The following is a 19470-nucleotide window of genomic DNA, read 5'->3' as shown; positions in this document are numbered from 1 at the left end:
AGATTGACTCTTAAGTTTCTCTAAGATGTGTTTCCTTCCACAGTCATTAGATGTAATATCAAGGTATTCAGTTCCATTCTCAAGGTGTGTTTTTACTGGATAATCGTTGGCACAAATAGCTTTGAAACATTAACAAGGTTCGATTAGCTCTTGGTGCATATAGAGCGTTTGTGACTTGAAATGTTGCGCCATTGGGCAGCAAAAATTTGGCAGTTCCTCGCCATTTTATTAGTTTTGATAATCCAATCATCGTAGTCACAGAGGAATTATAGGCTATTAGTTCAATGAATAATTGCCTATTTCTTAATATTGTGTGGGTAGTCCCACTATCATCTAAGCACTCAAGTTCTCCTCCATTCATTCCTACAAATAAATGGGAGGTATTTAGAAAATATAACTCATATTCTTTAGAGTATTTCTTATTTGCGTAGAATGGTATTCTTTTCATTCTAATAATTTTTCTCTAGATGTATTGCTTTACATCTTTATGGTGCTATGTCGAACCATGTAAATATGTTTAGTAAATAAATTTGAATAAATTCAGTGCTTCCGAATAAAATTCAAAATTTATTAATAAGCCAACGATAATCAAATCAAGGTCTTGTTCAGAAATCTTATTCATCAATCCATGATTGAAAATAAACTTTAAGACCAAACAATAGTCTAATTAAAAATGAGGCATTATGCCTTCACAACTATCTTCAGAAAATAAAATGAATAAAGCAGATCATTCAAGATTGAGAGCATCCATTGACTTAGCAAGTTCCTCTTTGCCATTGGAGTCTGCAACTGTAAGGTTGACGTCTAGGTCATGACCTCCTTCTTCCATATAGTGAGCCACTTGTTCTTTAGACTCTCTATACCTCTTGTAATTGGCTGCTACTCTATTGTTTGCTTGGCAGTTCTTGTACCAATGCCCAATGAATCCACACCTATAGCATGGTTCATTGTCAACTCTTTCCTTTTGCATCTTGTTTCCATGATCCCCATGTCCCTTTCCACGTGGTGCATGGTTGCCACGTGGGTAGGGATCAGCACGTCTAAACCCCCTTGCATTGGAGTTATTTCCACCTTTCATTTTTCCATAATTAGCCTCGGGAATTTTCTTTGTCCCAGTGGGCCTGGCATTGTTATTCAAGAGAATCTTATTTTGTCTCTCAGCCACTTGCAGTAGGCTTATCAACTTATTGAAAGTTGTGATTCTTTTGTTGTCATAATCCAACTGATACTAGTTCGCTAGTATAAAAGCTGAATTAGGAAAGGTGGTAAGAGTCTTGTAGATCATATCATCTTCTGTGATTTCCCTTCCACAGAAATTGAGACGTGCCTTTAAGCGCAACATGTCCTTGTTGAAGTCATTGACCTTTTTATAGTCAAGCAAGCGGATTCCATTCCACTGAATAGCTAGTTCTGGGAATAAAGTGTCATGAATGTTCCCAAAACGTCCCTTAAGGGCATCCCACAGTTCTTTGGGTGTCTTCAACTGGAGGTATTCCCAGCGTAGGCTAGGATCAATATGTCGCCTCAGAAACATTAAGGCATCTGCTTTCACCTTATTAGATAGTTCATCATCTTAGGGGTCAGTAATGGTGGCAGTGTAGTCTTTTGCCACAAAGGCAGTTTCCATATCGGAAACCCAACGATGGTACTCAAGTCCTTCTGAGTCCAAAATGTCAAATTCAGGTCGAGTTGGATCAGCCATCTACATCAACAAGAGAGAAGATATAAATTACGCAGTCACAAAAGACATCCACGTGTATTATTTTCCAAACAATATGAATTAGATTTCAAGACCAAGATTCGTAATGGTCACACATTTTTTTTTTTTCCGATGCTATGTGAAAATACTTTATCACAGTAATGTTGTGTGTATAAATGCGCATGAATTTTCATTATCATGGCAAAGCAGAATTTTATATGTTGTATTACAAAAATAACTATAACACATTTAATAATAAAACATAGCATATATAAAAATAAATGACATGGCTTGTTCAAAATTTTACAAATATACAACAAATTATATACTACATATAACAATAGCAAGAATATATCATGCATAACATAAAATACAAATGAGAGCATAATATAAAGGCATGCTTAGGAATAATTTATATAAGGATAAATCATGCTTAAAGGTAATTATATAAAACATAAAAACAAGGCATGCTGAAAATGATCAAAATTATCTAATTAAACATGCGTAATAACAAAATATAAAGGTATAAACAATAAGGTATAAAGCATGCTTAAAAATAGAAAATATAAATAAAATTCACATGCTTTAGATTCCACGAATATATATCACATATATAACAAGCAATAAAATAGCATGCTCAAGAAATAAAATAAAAAAAATTCTAATGATAAATAATTAAATATACCATAATATGAAAATAAAAGAGAACATACTTGGTTTCGAGAAAAACAATCCTAATGCACGCGCGTGTTGATGCAGGCGTGCGATATTTGGGCCGCTTCCTATCTCTTTGGAGCCTTTGTTTTTTTTTTTTCTTTTTTTTTCTTTTTTTCTGTTTCTCTCTTTTTTCTGGGCCTCAAGGCCTGTTTTGTTTTTTTTTTTTTTTTTTTCAGTCTGGGCCAGGTCTGTTTCTCTGGGCTGGCCCTTTACTTTGGGTCAAGTTTTTTTTTTCTGTTTTTGTTTTTTTTCTCTGGGCCTTCTTTTCTTTGGGCCTATTTTTTTTTGGGCCTGCAGGGCCTGTTCCTCTTTTTTGTTCTGTTCTGGGCCTGTTTTTTCGTTTCTGGGCCGGGTCCTTACTTCGGCCCGAGTTGCCCTCTTTTTTTTTTTTTTTTTTTCTTCTTCTTCCTCCTCCGGCTTTCCTTCCTTCTGGTTTAGGAGGATCTGCAGGTGGGCGAGGACGGGGCCGGGATTAGCTGGGCTGCAAGGAGGTAAGGCCGGGCGCTGCTGGGCTGCGGGGATGAGAGGCCGGACGCGGCTGGGCTGATGCAGGGCCGGGTCGGAGGCGCTGCTACAAGCGTCGGAGGCTGGGCTGTGAGCGCGGAGGCTGGATCGGAGGTTCGATCGTGCTGCTGGCGCGGGGGCACTGCAGGTGGGTGGACGCAGGGGCGTCTGGGTGCCCATAGTAATTCGGTGGAGGCCGGTGGTGGCTTGTGGTGCTCGGCTGGAGAGGCGGAGATGAGGCCGGTCTGGGGATGCCGGAGCGACTGGGATGAGTTTGGAGCCGATCCGGTGGTCGAGTCGGCGCTGCTGGCCGGTTTGGATCGGTGCAGTGATGGGCGAGCAGGAGGTGGGGAGGAGAAATCGGGAGGGTGGGGTTTTCGATCTGCCTCTGCAGATTTTTTTTTTTTTTTTTTTTTTTTTTTTTGAAAGCGGCAGAAAAGAAAAACTTTTTCTTCTTTAGGGTTTGGATTTTTTTCTTTCTTGGCTATTTTCTCTGAGCGTGCTGATAACGTGTAAAAGTAAATGGAGATTGGAATTGGTCTACTCATTTCATTCATAACCCCTTTATATAGGGATAGGACTACAACAGAAATATCAATTACATTGATGATACTAAATGCTGATTGAGCTGTGATTTGTGATTGCTTGATTCCCTCTTCGTCTGTTTCTTTGACGAAGGCACATAATGTGCTTTTCCTTTAACAGACTAAAGCTTGTTAACAAAAATTCATTTACAGACAAAATTACAATTGAATTATGAATTATTAATGAAGATAAATACAATAATATCCAAAAGACAGAATAAATGAAACAAGGATCAAGAATAAATGTAATATCTACCGGAACAACAAAATGGAGGCAGAAAAAGGGGCCCAAAAAAAGAAGAAATAAAAAGCAAATCACCTACGATGAGGAGAAGGACTCGAAGATCCTTAGAGAAATTATTCAATGATTTTGGAATGGATAGGAAACAAGAAAGTTATTTGTCAAGTACTTGGTTTATGATTAAGAACTTGAAGTGCACTTGCAGTTGGATTTAAACGAAGGATCGTAAACTAAAAGTTGATCCAAAAGAGGATGCATACTCCATTGCAGAAATGGTATGTCGTGACCATCTAATTATGAACAAATAAATAGCCATGGGGCTCAAACACAACCCAGTAGAGAGCGAAAGTGGGTTGCAGTTCTCTAGTTGGATGGGAACAGTATTATTCATGGCGGGCCGACTCTAACTTATAAAATCACTTATCTTTGGCATGTTTGTGTATACTTTTCAACATAGCCGTCTCAAAAATTTTGGAGGCCCTGTGCGAGATAGAAAATACGGCCCTCTTTACGCGATTATACATAAATATATTATTGACAATTTTTGTTTTATACAAACAAATATAAATACATAATTGTTTTCTTTTTTTTTTTTTGGCCCTCTTATCTTATGTTATTATTCCACTTCTTTAAAAACAAAAAAATTTAGAGAGAAAGAGGACTAAAGCTTGTTAACAAAAATTCATTTACAGACAAAATTACAATTGAATTATGAATTATTAATGAAGATAAATACAATAATATCCAAAAGACAGAATAAATGAAACAAGGATCAAGAATAAATGTAATATCTACCGGAACAACAAAATGGAGGCAGAAAAAGGGGCCCAAAAAAAGAAGAAATAAAAAGCAAATCACCTGCAATGAGGAAAAGGGGCCCAAAAAAAGAAATAAAAAGCAAATGAACTACAATGAGAATCGAACTTGTACTACTAAGTTGGAAAGAGAGCTAATTGTCAACTAAGCTACAAAACTTTCAAGTAGTGAGGGCCCTTTCATAAATAATATAGATGTACAAAGAAGTATATATAGGGCCCCAAAATTTGGGGGCCCTGTTCTGTCGCACACTTTGCACAACCTCTAAGGCGGCTCTGAGTTTTCAATTGTCTGCATGGTCGGTGTCTTTCCTTCGTCGTATTGAAGGTTGGTGCCGTAATTTTCTTTGGATAGGATCAATTGAAAAGCATGGGTATCCTTTGGTATCATGGAAATCCTGTTGCTCCCCAGTTGATGAAGGTGGCTTGGGGCTTAAGCAATTGGTGCTGCTTAATCAGTCCTTATTGTTAAAGCGTTGCTGAATATATTCTTCTAAATCTGAAGGTTACTCTTTTATATGGGGTTGTTTCTCTACCCGGTGGTAATATGCTCCCTCATCGATATGGCATAGTGTGCATAAGTTTTGGTCTACCATCCAAGAGAATTCTCAGTGGTTGATTGGTTCAAGTGCAAAAATTTATTTTGGATGGACAATTTTCTTGGAAGGCCTGTTATTGATTTCTTTGGGAATAATACTGCGTTGTTTAGTGATATTGGCAATTCTGTTACAGACTTTGTTGATAATGGTTCTTGGAGTTTTCCTGAGCTTTTGGAATTACATTTTCCTACTTTGTGTGATGTGATTAGACAAGTTCCAAACCTAAGATGGAAGATAAGTTAATTATGGGGAGCTTACGGCAAGACAAGCTTTTCAATTTTTATATCAACCATCTCCTTCTTTGCCATGGGGTAAATGTATATGGTCCAAATTTATTTTGCCTTGAATTTCCCTACTTACTTGGAAGGTGTTGGGAGGTAGAATTATTTTTTAAAGAAGGGGAGTTTCATTGGCTTCATTTTATGATCTTTGCGGTGTTAATACTGAATCTATTATCGATATTTTTCTTCAATGCTCATTTATTACTGGAATATGGAACAACATATTTTCTTTATTTGAACTAGATTCAGTTCCATTATCCATTTTGGAGGCTTTTGAGAAGGGTCCAGGTATTGGACGTAGCTCTCAGCTTTAAGAATTATGGTTGATTGGCTTTACTGCAGTTTCATGTTTTGTTTGGCATGCTAGAAATAAGAGCAGATTTGATGGCAAAAGTTTCTCTATTGCTGAGATTGGTACCCTTATTTCTAGCCTGCAAGTGGTTTGGCCTAAGGTAGCATGCATAACACCATTAATGATCTGTGCATTTTGAAAGGTTTTGGGGGTGCAATGTAGGCAGCGTCGTGCTCCAATAGTCATGGAGATTAATTGGCATCCTCCTATAATTGGGTGGTTGGGTCAAGATCAATATTGATGAAGCATGAAAGCTGGAGAAAGACAAGGGGGGCTTATGGAGCAATTTTCAGTTGCACTTGAGCGTTTGATGCTGGTATATTGTATGTTAGATCAGACTAGAATTAAACAAATGGAGCCGATGGGTGAGAGGAGAGATGAGGCACAACGTTTGACCACATAACTAACTCCCAAAATGGAGGAAAGGTTGAAGGAGTAGATGCACGAATCCTGTCGTTTCAGTGTCCATTACTCTAGCCTTGGTGTTTATGAGGTTCAATCTGTCTTTTCTTATGAAGTTAACATTTTCAATCATTCATGTTCATGTGTGAAATTGCAAATTAATTGCTTTCCTTTTCCTCATGGCCTTGTTACAATACAAGCTGCCTTTGAAAATATCTATGATTATATTGATAAGTACTTTCGTGTTGATATGTATAAGAAGAGCTACAATTTTTCTATTCGGCCTATAACCAATGTTGGTATGTCTTCTTCTGAATCTGCTACTGACTTTATATTACCTCCATTTGCGAAGAGGCCACCCTGGAGGTTTAGGGTGAAGCGGTTCAAGTCTAATGGAGAGGTTGAAAAGAAGCTAATTCGTTGCGGCAAAATGGGCACTCATAACAAGTTGAGCTGCACAGAACCTCTTGTTCAGTAGTAGTACATGTTTCTGTAAAGGATTGTTAGGTTTACAGTTTCTATTGGGGGAGGAGGGGGGATAATAGGTTTATTAGGGTAATAATTGTTTATATTCAGGCTCACTGAACCATTTTTCTTTTAAGGATGATCGATATTCATTTTTGGGCTAATTACTGATTACTACCCTGTGGTTTGGGTCCAAAATCAATTCAATCCCTGAACTTTTAATTTCATCAAGAACACCCCTGCACTTTCAATTTTGATCTAATAGGTCCAATTTGTTAGTCTTCCAACAATTGAGTCATTTAACTTGTTGACGTGGCTCACAAATGGCCTATGTTTTATGATGTGGTGTTGAGGTGGACTGCATAGTGAATTTAGGAGTCAGTCCCACTATTAGAAATCTATCAAATAAATAGTTTTTCAACAAATAATTCAACTATAAGTTGAACCCATAACAGAATATTAACGAATTGGACCTATTAGATCAAAATTGAAAGTACATGGGTGTTTTTGATGAAATTAAAAGTCCAGGGACTAAATTGATTTTGGACCTAAACCACAGAGTAGTAATCAGTATTTAGCCCTTCATTTTTATTTTTATTTATGTTGCTTTTAGAGAAATGGATTAAATTTTGAACAGGATTGAGTTGGCAATGACTGCTTACAGGTGGATTATTAGGGGGCAATAAAATCTCTATTGCTCCCCAATAAACCTGATTATTTGGGGACATTAGTTCATCATGTGATTTGAAACCCAACTATACTTTTGCAAACTAATTTAAAACCCAACTGAGTTACTTCTGACCATCTATATAAAGTAACAGTATATGCTTTATAAAAGAAAATACATGTTTGTGGTTGCTGCATTTTCAAAGGTTTTTGATACACGTGCACAATACTATGTAGTAAATATTTTTAAATACTATTACTTTCAAACCTAGCATGGTAGGGTCGACCCTTTTTGGGCAAGCAAGGACGAAAGCTCACCCCTACAACAGTGTGCAGGTTTTGGGCATGTGGTCGGGGAACGTGCAGAGGAGGCACATGGTCCGGCTTGGTGTATTTCTCTTGGACTTTATCAAATGAAGGTTTTAGTCTTTTGTCAGACTTTGAAGTCACATATTCATTTACTTTTTACTTATTTCCTACTCACTTATCTAAAAATTCGAAAGACCCATAACCCTGAGGCGCGTCTCTCATACTTGAAGTTACTTAGTGAATTGTTTTCCAAAGTTGGGCTCTAATTGTGAGCCCAAAGTTCTTGGCCCATTTTAAATTCCGTTTTTGAAAATATGTTGTTGGGTTGCTATAATTATTTGCTCAAAGAAAAATGTTATGTAAACCAATAACCTAAACCCAAAAGGCCTTACGGTTTCGGGTTAATGGGTTATCGGGATGTCATTCTCAACATGTCGATTTCTCATTGGCCCGGGGTCGCGGCGCTATGGGATCCCTCCCACAGGATGCCACAGACAAAATTGTTAAGTAATTTTGGAATCGTTTTGTTGATGAAATTGGAAATGGTTTGCTTGTGTATTTTACTTATTGATAATAAGTAAACAAAGAAAAATAAAATATTGGGAGACCTTAGTAAATTTCGGGTACACCTAATATGTTGGGAATTAAGTCGTTGTTTGATTTACTTCGACATAGTCGTAATTGGTCCACATCTTAATTTCAAGTAAAATGTTCGGTAATTGGGGTAATTATCGAACTTGTCACAATTGGTCAAAGTTGGTCAATCCTTGTCAAACTAGGAAAAGTTAGTTGGACGATTTTTTAATCGTCGAGATTTTGAATATTTTTTCAATAGATTATTAATGATTGAAATGTCGGAACTTAGGACTCCAGTTACCTGAGGAACGGAAGGTTCGTGACTCTCGGAGCATGTAAAGACAAGCATCGAAATCCAGGTATTGGATTCGGGACTCTCCTCGATGTGTGATTTTATTATGTTAAGTTGTTTTTTTTAAATGATGCAAGTTAAGTTGAGTGGCTTGGTTAAGTTAAAATGTGAAGCATACTAACCAAACCGTGTGAGAAATGTTGATGGCTTGAGAGCGAAGGTAGCCACTGACTTCCTTGGGTTCAATCCCCAAAACCTCCGGAGGGTTAGCTACACCGGTCGGACGGTGGGCGATCGCAATGATGACCCGATTCCGTGTGTGTAGCAAGGTAGCAGACACTCTCGCTATGCTTACCTGGTTTACAAATTACGTGAGGTAAGGACGTGTAGTGGGTCCACGGGACCAACCATCAGGTAATATTTAGTGCGCGTGTTTATTTTATTAACATGCATCAATTTTCGAGTCAAAAAGCATTTATTAAAGTTTGTTATTCTCTAAAATATATGGTCTAAGCATGTTTTCATACTGGCTAGTCTAAAAGGTTTTTTTCATGTCGGTTTTCAAACCTAGTTGGGCTAAAGTCCCAATGAGCAGTGAGGACGAAAGTTCACCCCCACAACAGTGTGGATGCAGGTACTGTGCAGTAGCGGACATGGCTGGGTGTGCAAAAGGAAGTTCGATAAACCTTTTTTCATAACCCAGCCTGATTCCGGGTTTTATCCCAAATTCTATTTCTTGAACTTTGTTTTCTAGAACTTGTTGGATGTGATTCTTGTGTCGAACTTTGCTATATTCTTATTTCCTGAAGTAGTTATTTCCTCGAGTGATCATTCAGGTCAAGTTCTAGACCAATAAATTGAGATTTAGAAATTTAAATAATTTCACCTCAAAATTATTTTTCAGCTCCGCTGTGCGCTTACGAAAAGTTTATTAAACAAAATGCCTAGCGGTTCTCTAGGATGTAAATCGAGCGTTTGGTTTATATTTTAGAGATTTGCCGCACTGTGACGTGCTTAAACTAGTGAGGTGTAACTTGGGGCGTTACAAATTGGTGGGACCTTTTGGCGCTAGTATAATTTTCGACAACATTTTGTACGTCGGTAATGACAGACCTATTTCCGAGAGGCAGTTGACTTTGTCAGAAATGATTTCTTAGTTTAGAGGGCAACAACATACCCTTGGTAATGAACAATATTTCTGACGGCTAGTGACCCTTGGAAATATTTCTCTAAATTGTATTTTTTTATAAAAATATTAAGTCAAAGAAGCAAGGAAAAATTCAAGTAAGGAAAAATTCAAAAATCATGCACCTTCATAAACGGGTAATGGATCAAACAAAAATGAATAATCCTAGCAAACATAAAATGAATAGTCCTAGATGGATAGATCTGAGAATCTCAGATCCATGATGGATTTCCCTAATTTATCAGAACTCTAATCAAAACAGAAAACCTAGTTTCAAAGTTAGTATCTTTCTCTATCCAAACCAACAAATTAAACCTGAAGTCTATTTGTTCTCATCTAAATTTTTAACACACCCTCTCTGCCACAAATTTAGACCATCAATTTCACATCTTTCACAAAATTTTTTAAACACTGAGAAAATCGAAGACTCCAGAAATGTGAAAGATCAAAGCTTTCATATCAAATTGGTCTCCCAAATCATCCAACCTATCCAAAACCCCATCAGCTTCAAGCTCCAGCAGTTTGTGAAGCTATTTAGTTTTTAGCATAAAATTACCGATCTGGAAAATCTACCTTAACTTCCAATTTGTCTCAAACATAAATGAAGAATCTAATCTATGTATTGAAATTGAAGTAAAGGAAAAACTGGAATATGAATAAGGGGATGGGGGGGCTGACCTCATCTTTGAGCATGTGAAGCAAGTTGGTCTTGCCAGCAATATCGAGCCCTAGGAACAAGATCTTGGCGTCCTTCTGCCACAAACCGAGGGAAGCGAGCACGCCGTAGAACCAGTCGAAGAGAAACATGATGACGTACGCGGATTGGAGCGGAATGGATCGGATCGGAGCCTCATCAGATCGCACCGTTCAAGGCCTCTGATGACAAGCCCTCATCTCTACAATTATGGAAAATTAAAAATTGCAGAAACCCATGACACGCTAGAAACAAGCGCGCAATTTAACCATGCAAAAGTATAGAATAAGTAGGGATCGTTCAAGCTGGGGATTGAGGGTACACCTGTAATTGCAAAAACAAGTAAATAATGAACATAAGAATAAAATATTGTTTACAAAAATAAAACAATGAATAGAAATATATACAAGTAAACACAAATAAGGGGGGATTTTAGGTTTTGAAAATTAAAAGAAACAAAATTAAAACGTAAAATACATATACAAGGGTGGAACGCAAGGAACAAAGATCAAAACCACATCCATATGAATGAAATCCAATTACAATTCCCATAGTTGATTTTCTATGTCATGAGAAAGAAGTTGACCATGTGAAATGTTAAAAAGCAAACGATTTCTCATTTTTTACTTTCCTTGAATAATTAAGGATTAAATTCAGTTTACTCCCCTGAACTTTAGGTCTAAAATCAGATTGGTCCCTCTTTCTGAAAATCAATTACGATGGTCCCTATACTCTCAAATGACATCACCCGAGTCCACAATTTGAATTTGGCTCGAAACATGACGTCAGCTGCTGAGTTGGAGCCGACATGGGGGCCCACAATGAGGGCAAAATGGACATTTCAATTTTTTCCCTCTTTTTTTAAATTTTTTTCTCTATATTCTCTCTCTCTCTCCCCCCGATCTGTCTCTCTCTCCCAGATGCTCCGATCCGCCGTCCTCTCACCTGGCCCGGCTCCAACCCGACCTTCCCTTCCCTCCTCTTCAACTCCCACCTCGACTCTGTGCCCGCTGAGCCCTCCAAGTGGGCCCACCCGCCCTTCTCGGCCCACCGCACCCCCAAAGGCCACATCTTCGCCCGCAGCGTCCAGGACGACAAGTGCATCGCCATCCAGTACCTCGAGGCCATCCGCAACCTCAAAGCCGCAGGCTTCAACCCAATCTGCACCGTCCACGTGTCCTACATCCCCGACGAGGAGATCGACGGCCTCGACGGCACCGCCAAGTTCTTCATCTCTGACGAGTTCAAGGAATTGAAGGTCGGGTTTGTTTTGGCCGAGGGTCAGGCCAGCCTCGGCAATGAGATTCAGGTCTTTTATGCTGATCGGACTCTGTGGAATTTGATCGTCAAGGCGAAAGGGATGCCCTGCCATGGTTCTAGAATGTTCGACAATAGTGCCATGGAGAATCTGATGAAGAGCGTTGAGCTTATGGCGAGGTTCAGGGAGGCTCAGTTCGATAAGGTCAAGGCCGGGAATGCTGCTAATTAGGAGGTCATTTCGGTCAATCCAGTTTATTTCAAATGCGGGATTGTTTCCGGTGATGTGAGAGTCATATGGTTTTGTCAGCTTAGTGGTTATTGTTGTGTTTGGTGTTTGAAATTTTTTTATCACAAAGACAAAGGTGTTTGATTGCTGGTGTATTTAGGGATATGTGATGAATATGCAACCTTCTGAGGCTGAAGCAGGTTTTTATGTGAGGTTGGTACCATCGGACTCGAAGACGGAGAGGAGCCACTTCATGTCGCCAATTGAGGACTCGAGGAGGTTGGACAGCTTGAGGAAGTCGGCGGTGGTGATGATGGAGAAGACTTGGTGGAGGACGCCGCTGTGGTTGCACTTGCGGACGAGGGTGAGGGCGCGGTCGAGGTTCTTGGCCATGTTGGCAGAGATGAGTCGGACGGGGTGGTCGTAGAGGGAGGGGGAGGCGGTAGCGATCTGGACGGCTGATCAGAGCATCTGGGAGAGAGAGAGACAGATCGGGGAGAGAGAGAGAGAGAGAGAGAGAGAGAGAGAGAGAGAGAGAATATAGAGAAAAAATTAAAAAAAAAAGGAGAAAAAATTAGAAAAATTTGAAATGTCCATTTTGCCCTCATTATGGGCCCCCGTGTCGGCTCCAACTCAGCAGCTAACGTCATGTTTCGAGCCAAATCCAAATTTTGGACTCGGGTGATATCATTTCAGAGTATAGGGACCATCGTAATCGTTTTTAAGAAAGAGGGACCAATTTGATTTTAGGCCTAAAGTTCAGGAGAGTAAACTGAATTTAATCCAATAATTAATCTAAGTGAAAGCACCTAAATTAATCCTATTAAACATGAAATCATAGTCTAGAAAGCTAGCTACTCAAGAACACATTCAATGCATGAAGAACAAAGGAAGGATGTCAACCAAAGTGCACAACGTAGTATGAAAAAGTTCATCTATTTGCAATTCTCCTTAATTGATTTCGACTCTTGTCCAAAACCTTTACTACTTATGATCTAGGTTCACAAAACTATTAGGTGAATTGTTAACCTAAATCTAGCACCAATTACATGCATATATCCTAAGTTTGCCACCAAAGACCACATACATATAAAATTTTTCTGTAATCCAAAATCAATCAAGCAATCTCACATAAGCAACATAGAAATCAACATATAGAAATCACAACTTTACTTCAAAATATATAAAAGGGCTTCAAACTTTTCCCTTAATGTCATGTTAACTAGAATTCATAACTCTAAGAATCAAACAAAGGAAAACAAAAGAAAGTATGAAATACACCGTGAAAAATGGATGACAAGCCTTGAGACGAAGAACTTGAAGATCCTTGAAAGCAAGCAATCTTCTAGGGACGACACAAGGGTGGATGGCGGCTAGGATCTTGATGTATTGCATGATTTCTTCTTCCTTGGTTGAGACGCAGAGTTTCTGAAGACTAGAGAATGGAGAGAATTTTTCTGATGTTTATTTTCTGAGGAAGAGAGGTGGTGTGTTGTGGTGTTTTTGGCTTCAAGAATTGCTATTATTTATAGTGAAATCCTCCTGTCTTGTGATGCAATCATGGCCAATCATCTAGATGTGATTTCTCCTCCAAATATTTTCTCATGACAGAGTCTTGAATTTTCTGATCACTTTTCCCCTTAATGACTCATGGTATATTCCTTGAATAGTGACCAGATACATCCCTTATTCCTCTCCTTTGAATTGCACTAATTTCTTACAAGATTTGTGCTCATAGCGAACTTCTATAATCAAGAAAAATAAAAAATTAATTGAAGTCTATAATCAATAAGAAATAAGATAATTAGGATAAATATTGAATATAAACACTCCAATTTTATCTCCATGAAATAAGAAGAATTTATGTAAATGAAAATTCCTTGATTTCCTCCTTATTTTTGTGCTTTATCTTATCCTTCATGTTTCCTTGATTTCATAACTCAAGAGTTATCAATGGGATGGACTCCTAAATTCCCTCTTTAAAACAAGAAAATCAGAAATAGGAAAGTTCAAAGGAAGAAAGTTCCCTAAAACAAAATAGGAAATATTTCCTAAAATGAAAAAGGAAAGTTTCTAAAATGACTTATCCTTCATTTACGCTTATTTCTGCACTTTTTTACCACTTTTCTCTGATGTACCTAGAAAATATAAACTAAATTAAAAATGATTAAGTAAAGGAAATAGCTAAGTATAATATGAGGAGTTAATTATTAAAACGACGCATAAATATGCTCCTATCAAATTCCCCCACACTTAGCTTTTGCTAGTCCCTTAGCAAAATCAAAACAAAGAAACTAAAAACAGAGACTTAGACTGAACGAAAACTAAAAGAAACAAAATACAAAAACGTTACGACAAATAATGACTCTACTGCCCTTCAACATTTAGTCTCAGAAATCTCTTACTTTCATAACATCAAGATTAGCAGTCAACCAAGAATCAATATTTAGATATTCGAGAGTTAATTCAAACATATAATCCACATATAAATAAGTAGGACCTGGTTGTAAAAATGGTGATAAGATGGAGCTCAGCAAGTTTCAAACAAGTATGATTTGTATCCTCACAAGATATATCCACTTTTTCTTCTCTCAGATCAAGGCAATGTTTAAAATCTTATGATCACTCAATTATATGTGAAAGAAAATATTTTAAGGCAATCAAATAGCTCACATATATAAGAAACGAAAAGCACTTTGTAAATATACTTTTTTCTCAAAAGATCTCATGAAAGATATCAACTACTTGCACAAATGGACCCAAGCCATAGGTTCAACTCTTATAACTCATCTCCACATATCAAAGGCTGTCCCATCTTAAGGATCAAAAAGGTCTTATAAAGGGTTGTAATGGGGCCAAGACTCAAGGTTTTAAGAAATGAAAGGTAAGGAATTTTAACAAAGTATCTTAAAAACTTAGTAGAACTCATGTTGATGTAGACAGACTTCTAGAAATCCATAAAGGCATATAAAACGTCACACCGATAAAGGAAAAATAAAAAGCCTAGTATCTTCATGTTGGGCCTAAACTTTATTCTAAACTTCCTTGAACTCTCGTGAACTGGACAAAGACCAAATTTTTTAATAGTAGGCCTTCAATTCAAAACAAACTCCAAATACACAAAGTATGGGGGACTAAAATCCATAAACATTTTTCTTTCTTTTGCCGTACACAATTTTTTTTTTTTTTCTTTTTCACAGCTTTCGCATAAGTTTTTTTTCTTTTTGTACATACCTCCAACAATATGGAGGATTTGCTACATCACCAAGCATAAGTAACACCTTCTTAGGGGGGCCCACAAGCCATGGTGGAGCCCAACCGAGACATACATCCCGTAACCCGACATCCAACCTACCCCGTGGTGGTCGGAGATGGCAGAGACCTCGCTGGGAAGCAACCTTCCCAGCCTTGCCAACTTGCCTTCACAACATGCTTTGAAGACTACAAATGGGACTCTTTGTCCCACATTGAAGAAAATGTAAATGAGAGGGGTTCCCTTACCTATAAAAGGGACCCCTCCTCCCACTTAGAAAGATCATCCCATTACACACTTTGTAATCCCTTTGGGCCGCAAGGCCCAAACCCATATAGTGCAACACTTCAAGTGGACGTAGTTTCCCAAGGCGGGAGACGAACCACTATACATCGTGTATCCCTCTGTCTCTCTCTCTCTCTCTCTCTCTCTCTCTCTCTCTCTCTCTCTCTCTCTCTCTCTCTCTCTCTCTCTCTCTCTCTCTCTCTCTCTCTCTCTCTCTCTCTTTATTTAACGTTAATTAGACCCCTCGGTCATCAACATTAACATTGGCGCAGTCTGTGGGAAGTCAACACAAAGGCTTCGTCACGTACCATGAACTTTGACCCGTAAGCGTTGAGTCAACGCTCGATCAACATCAAATCAAGGCCGTTCAACGCTGATTAGGAGTGGTCAACACTGCAAAAAAAAAAAAAATCTTTGAGTGCCAATTTACTCTGGACACCCACAAGTCTCCTTTAGGCACTCTGCCTTCTCTTTAGGCACTCTTTTTTATCGATCATCAGTGCCAACGACAAAGCAAAAGCGAGGACAGGCAAATGCGACAACAACGCCAGAAAATGCAAAAAAATAATAATAATAATAAATAAATAAATATTCGACTCCTAGAGGGCCTAGCGGACAACCCAGCGCCGGCCATCACCCGTCAGTAGCCAAGCAAGACAACATCAAGCGGCTACTGCTAGGCTGAGTTCCAAGAGACAACTGCCAAGCTGCTCCGCCAAGAGCTCATCCGCCAAGCTTTGGCAGCTGTTACTCATCTAATCTCCGCCAAATAGTCCCCACTGTCAGCCTTTACCAATGGCTCCGACAAGTACCATCAGCGGCAACCCAGCACCACCAAGCTTCTTCAACAAAGCACCATCAGCGGCAACCCAGCACTGCCGGGCTTCTTCCGCTAAGTGCCATCAGTGGCAACCGCTAAACAAAGCTCCGCCAAGAGCACCATTCTCTAACAAACACCTCCAACGTCAACAATCTTGACGTGGTCCATCAAGCATCGTAGCAGCTCCGCTTAACTGCTGTCCACTACCGCTAGCCAAAGCTTCACCGCTGGGCACCCTCTGCTAAGCACCACAGCTAAGCATCCAGCTCCTTGCGCTTCTGCCAAGCATCACCAAACTGCCAGGTGTCATACGCCAAGAATCACGTCCAAGCGGCAAAGTCCAGTTGACGTGGCCATTCACCTACACCCATCAAGACCATCAGCTCATCCATGACAAACTCGAGCTCATCCACTATCAACCAACAGTCGTCCACAACGAGCTCCAGTCAAACCTCTCATCAGCATCAAACACGATCAACGATTAACACGTGCAGGGAGCATTTCTAGATGTTCCTTCAACTTATGAGCATTCATTCAAACACCTGCCTTCGAGCATGGCGTCGTGCTCTAAGCTTTCAGCTTCTACGTTGATCAAAGCTTCAATAAAAGATAAGTTTTTCTCCATCATGTTTTATCTGCTTACTGAGTTCCATGCGAACAATCGAACATTGATAATCTGTCCATGCAATTATATCTGTGAGATGGCCGCTACACACATTTATCATGCTTTCTATTACACACTGATACACATGGTTTGCTATGACATAATGCAATGCCACGTATCAGCTAGCAATACCACACACCTATATATCTATCTACATGTCTCTGTTTTACATAAACAACCTGATACATAGCTCTAACGCCACCTATCAAATAGCATGATATACTTGACACTTGGTCTACTTGTGCACTTGCCATAAACACTCATCCCGCTACGATCATGATATGCTGCAATAGGAAGCATAATTCAGTTGCAAGTGGCTGTACCCATCCATATGTTATCCATATATGCCTTGATTTCTCTTAGCTCAAAAGCATGCATGAAAGTTATTTTATATAATACTAAGCCATGTGCTTGTCCCGAGTCATGAATGAGTTACTAGTTTACTATGGTACCACGTATCAACGTGATACAATTTGACTGCTAGCTCATGCACATTTCATTCTGCCGACTTCATAAAAACTTACTGTAAGATTAAACCCGATGCAAATGCAACATCATGTTGAACACAAATAACACATAGATACATTTACTGGAGAACATACAACCGTACATACAATTAGAATTGCATAAGATCATTACATATGATCATATTACCAACCTGAAGCCATTGTGAATATGTTGGAAGCAGGAGCTTCAGCAATGAAATGCAGAAATGTAGAAGCAAGATCTTCTACACTGCTCACTCAGTATTTAGTATTCTCTATGGGGCGAGATTCTGGAAACTAGTATATTCGTGAGAGTGCAGGGACCTACGCTTTTATAGAGGATTGAGTCCACAGCCTTCTGCCCATAAGAACAACCGTGTTACAACTCAAACTCTTCTCTATATACATATCTTAACTGTTTATGTGATAAACATGAATAATCTTTTATAGCTTTATCTTATCAGAATCATTATAGATAAAACATCAAGATTAGAGTCCTATACGTATACCAGTTACTTCTTGTAAATACGTTAATAGTTGCTATGTCTGTAATAAACTTGGGATAACGTCCATTATTAATTTACACTTACATGATTGGCTATTCATTATTACGTGATGTATATATGTGGGGGTATACATGTGATTTAGGTCACTTGGAGTGAATCTATGTCAAACACAGCCTTGATTTATAACATGCAATTAGTACACACTGATTATTCACACATATACAGCTAGTATCCATCAACAACTTACTTATCTACATAGAAGCCTATTCCGGTGCCACGGACCCAAGTCTTTTACAAATTATTGAGCATGACGACATAATCTCTTCAATTAAGCACATATATTAGTCCCTATGCATCATGACTCTATCAACTACATCATGTAATTTGCATGTTATAATCACATTGATGGGAAGCTTTAGCAAATTACCATTTGCTGCACCTAAGCTTTACACTCCTTACAATTATACCTTCTCTATCAATTACACTATGGGCTAATATTTATTTCTGTTTTGAAGAGGGCTGACCACTCGAACCGAACACCTTCTTATGTAAACGAGGCAAAGAAAATTATTGACAATCATTGGTCGATCACATGGAGCGTCATGCTTGGACAACTCCAACATGATTTGCGTACTTATATCAATTCGAAACCCCAACTCACTCCAAATCGGCATAAGATAAGTAACTATATCTTCCTTTCTTTACGCTCTTTCAATTTGAGCTAGTGTCATGCCAATGCCATGCTTTTATAACTCTTAGGCATGCCTACAACATTTTGTAGATTTGGCAACGCTTTCTAGGCCTTACATGCTAGATATGCCATGCTTCACATATCGATCTCAATGATCTCTAGGCATGTCTACACAAAATGTTATTAGCAACTTTACTATGAGTACATGCTATATACATGCCATGCTTCTATTTAAATGCAATAATCATGTGACACTCACTTAAACAAACTTTGCCACATCTAAAAGCTTGTGACACTTATGACTTAATTAAACATGCTTGGATAACGACTTGCTTGGGTTACGACTCGCTTGGGTATCGAGCATGGCCACGACTTGCTTGGGCCACGCCCCGCATGCTCACACAGCACCTATCCGCTCAACTATACCCAACTTACTTGAACACAACCCAACTTGCTCAAAAATATCCAACATGCTTTAGTTAAGCTCCAAGTTCACAATGCTTCATACTATCCACCAGGAGCTACTCCCAAAATTTTATATGGACACCCATTACACTTGGCACTATATATTGTGCATGTTACAAGGCCATAAGATCCAAATATTATTACTTGTCATACTTATTTGTCATTGTTCATACAATTACAAAACTTTACATAGACTCTATATATAAACATATGGTCTAGCCTCCGGGCACCATACTTTGTCAAACTTTCCCCATGGGAAAGAGACCTAAATGGGTCTAGACTCCACGAGTCTATGGTCTACAACCAACAGCCATGCAGTAAGGCAATGCATCATAATGACAATGACCGCTAAGCGGCATTGCAGTCAAGCTTTTCTCCTCCAGGAAAGAGTAAAGGGACAGGTTAATGCAGCCCACGGCAACCATTGATCCGG

General features: G+C 38.8%; 1 pseudogene; it reads left to right on the top strand.

The window, feature by feature from the left end:
* Positions 1-2962: 2962 nt before the first annotated feature.
* LOC112163694 lies at positions 2963-12295 on the top strand (annotated as a pseudogene).
* The last annotated feature ends 7175 nt before the right edge of the window (positions 12296-19470 follow it).

This window comes from Rosa chinensis, chromosome 5 (genome assembly GCF_002994745.2).
Source record: "Rosa chinensis cultivar Old Blush chromosome 5, RchiOBHm-V2, whole genome shotgun sequence".
Taxonomy (NCBI): domain Eukaryota; kingdom Viridiplantae; phylum Streptophyta; class Magnoliopsida; order Rosales; family Rosaceae; genus Rosa; species Rosa chinensis.
This window is presented reverse-complemented; position numbering and strand designations above follow the sequence as displayed.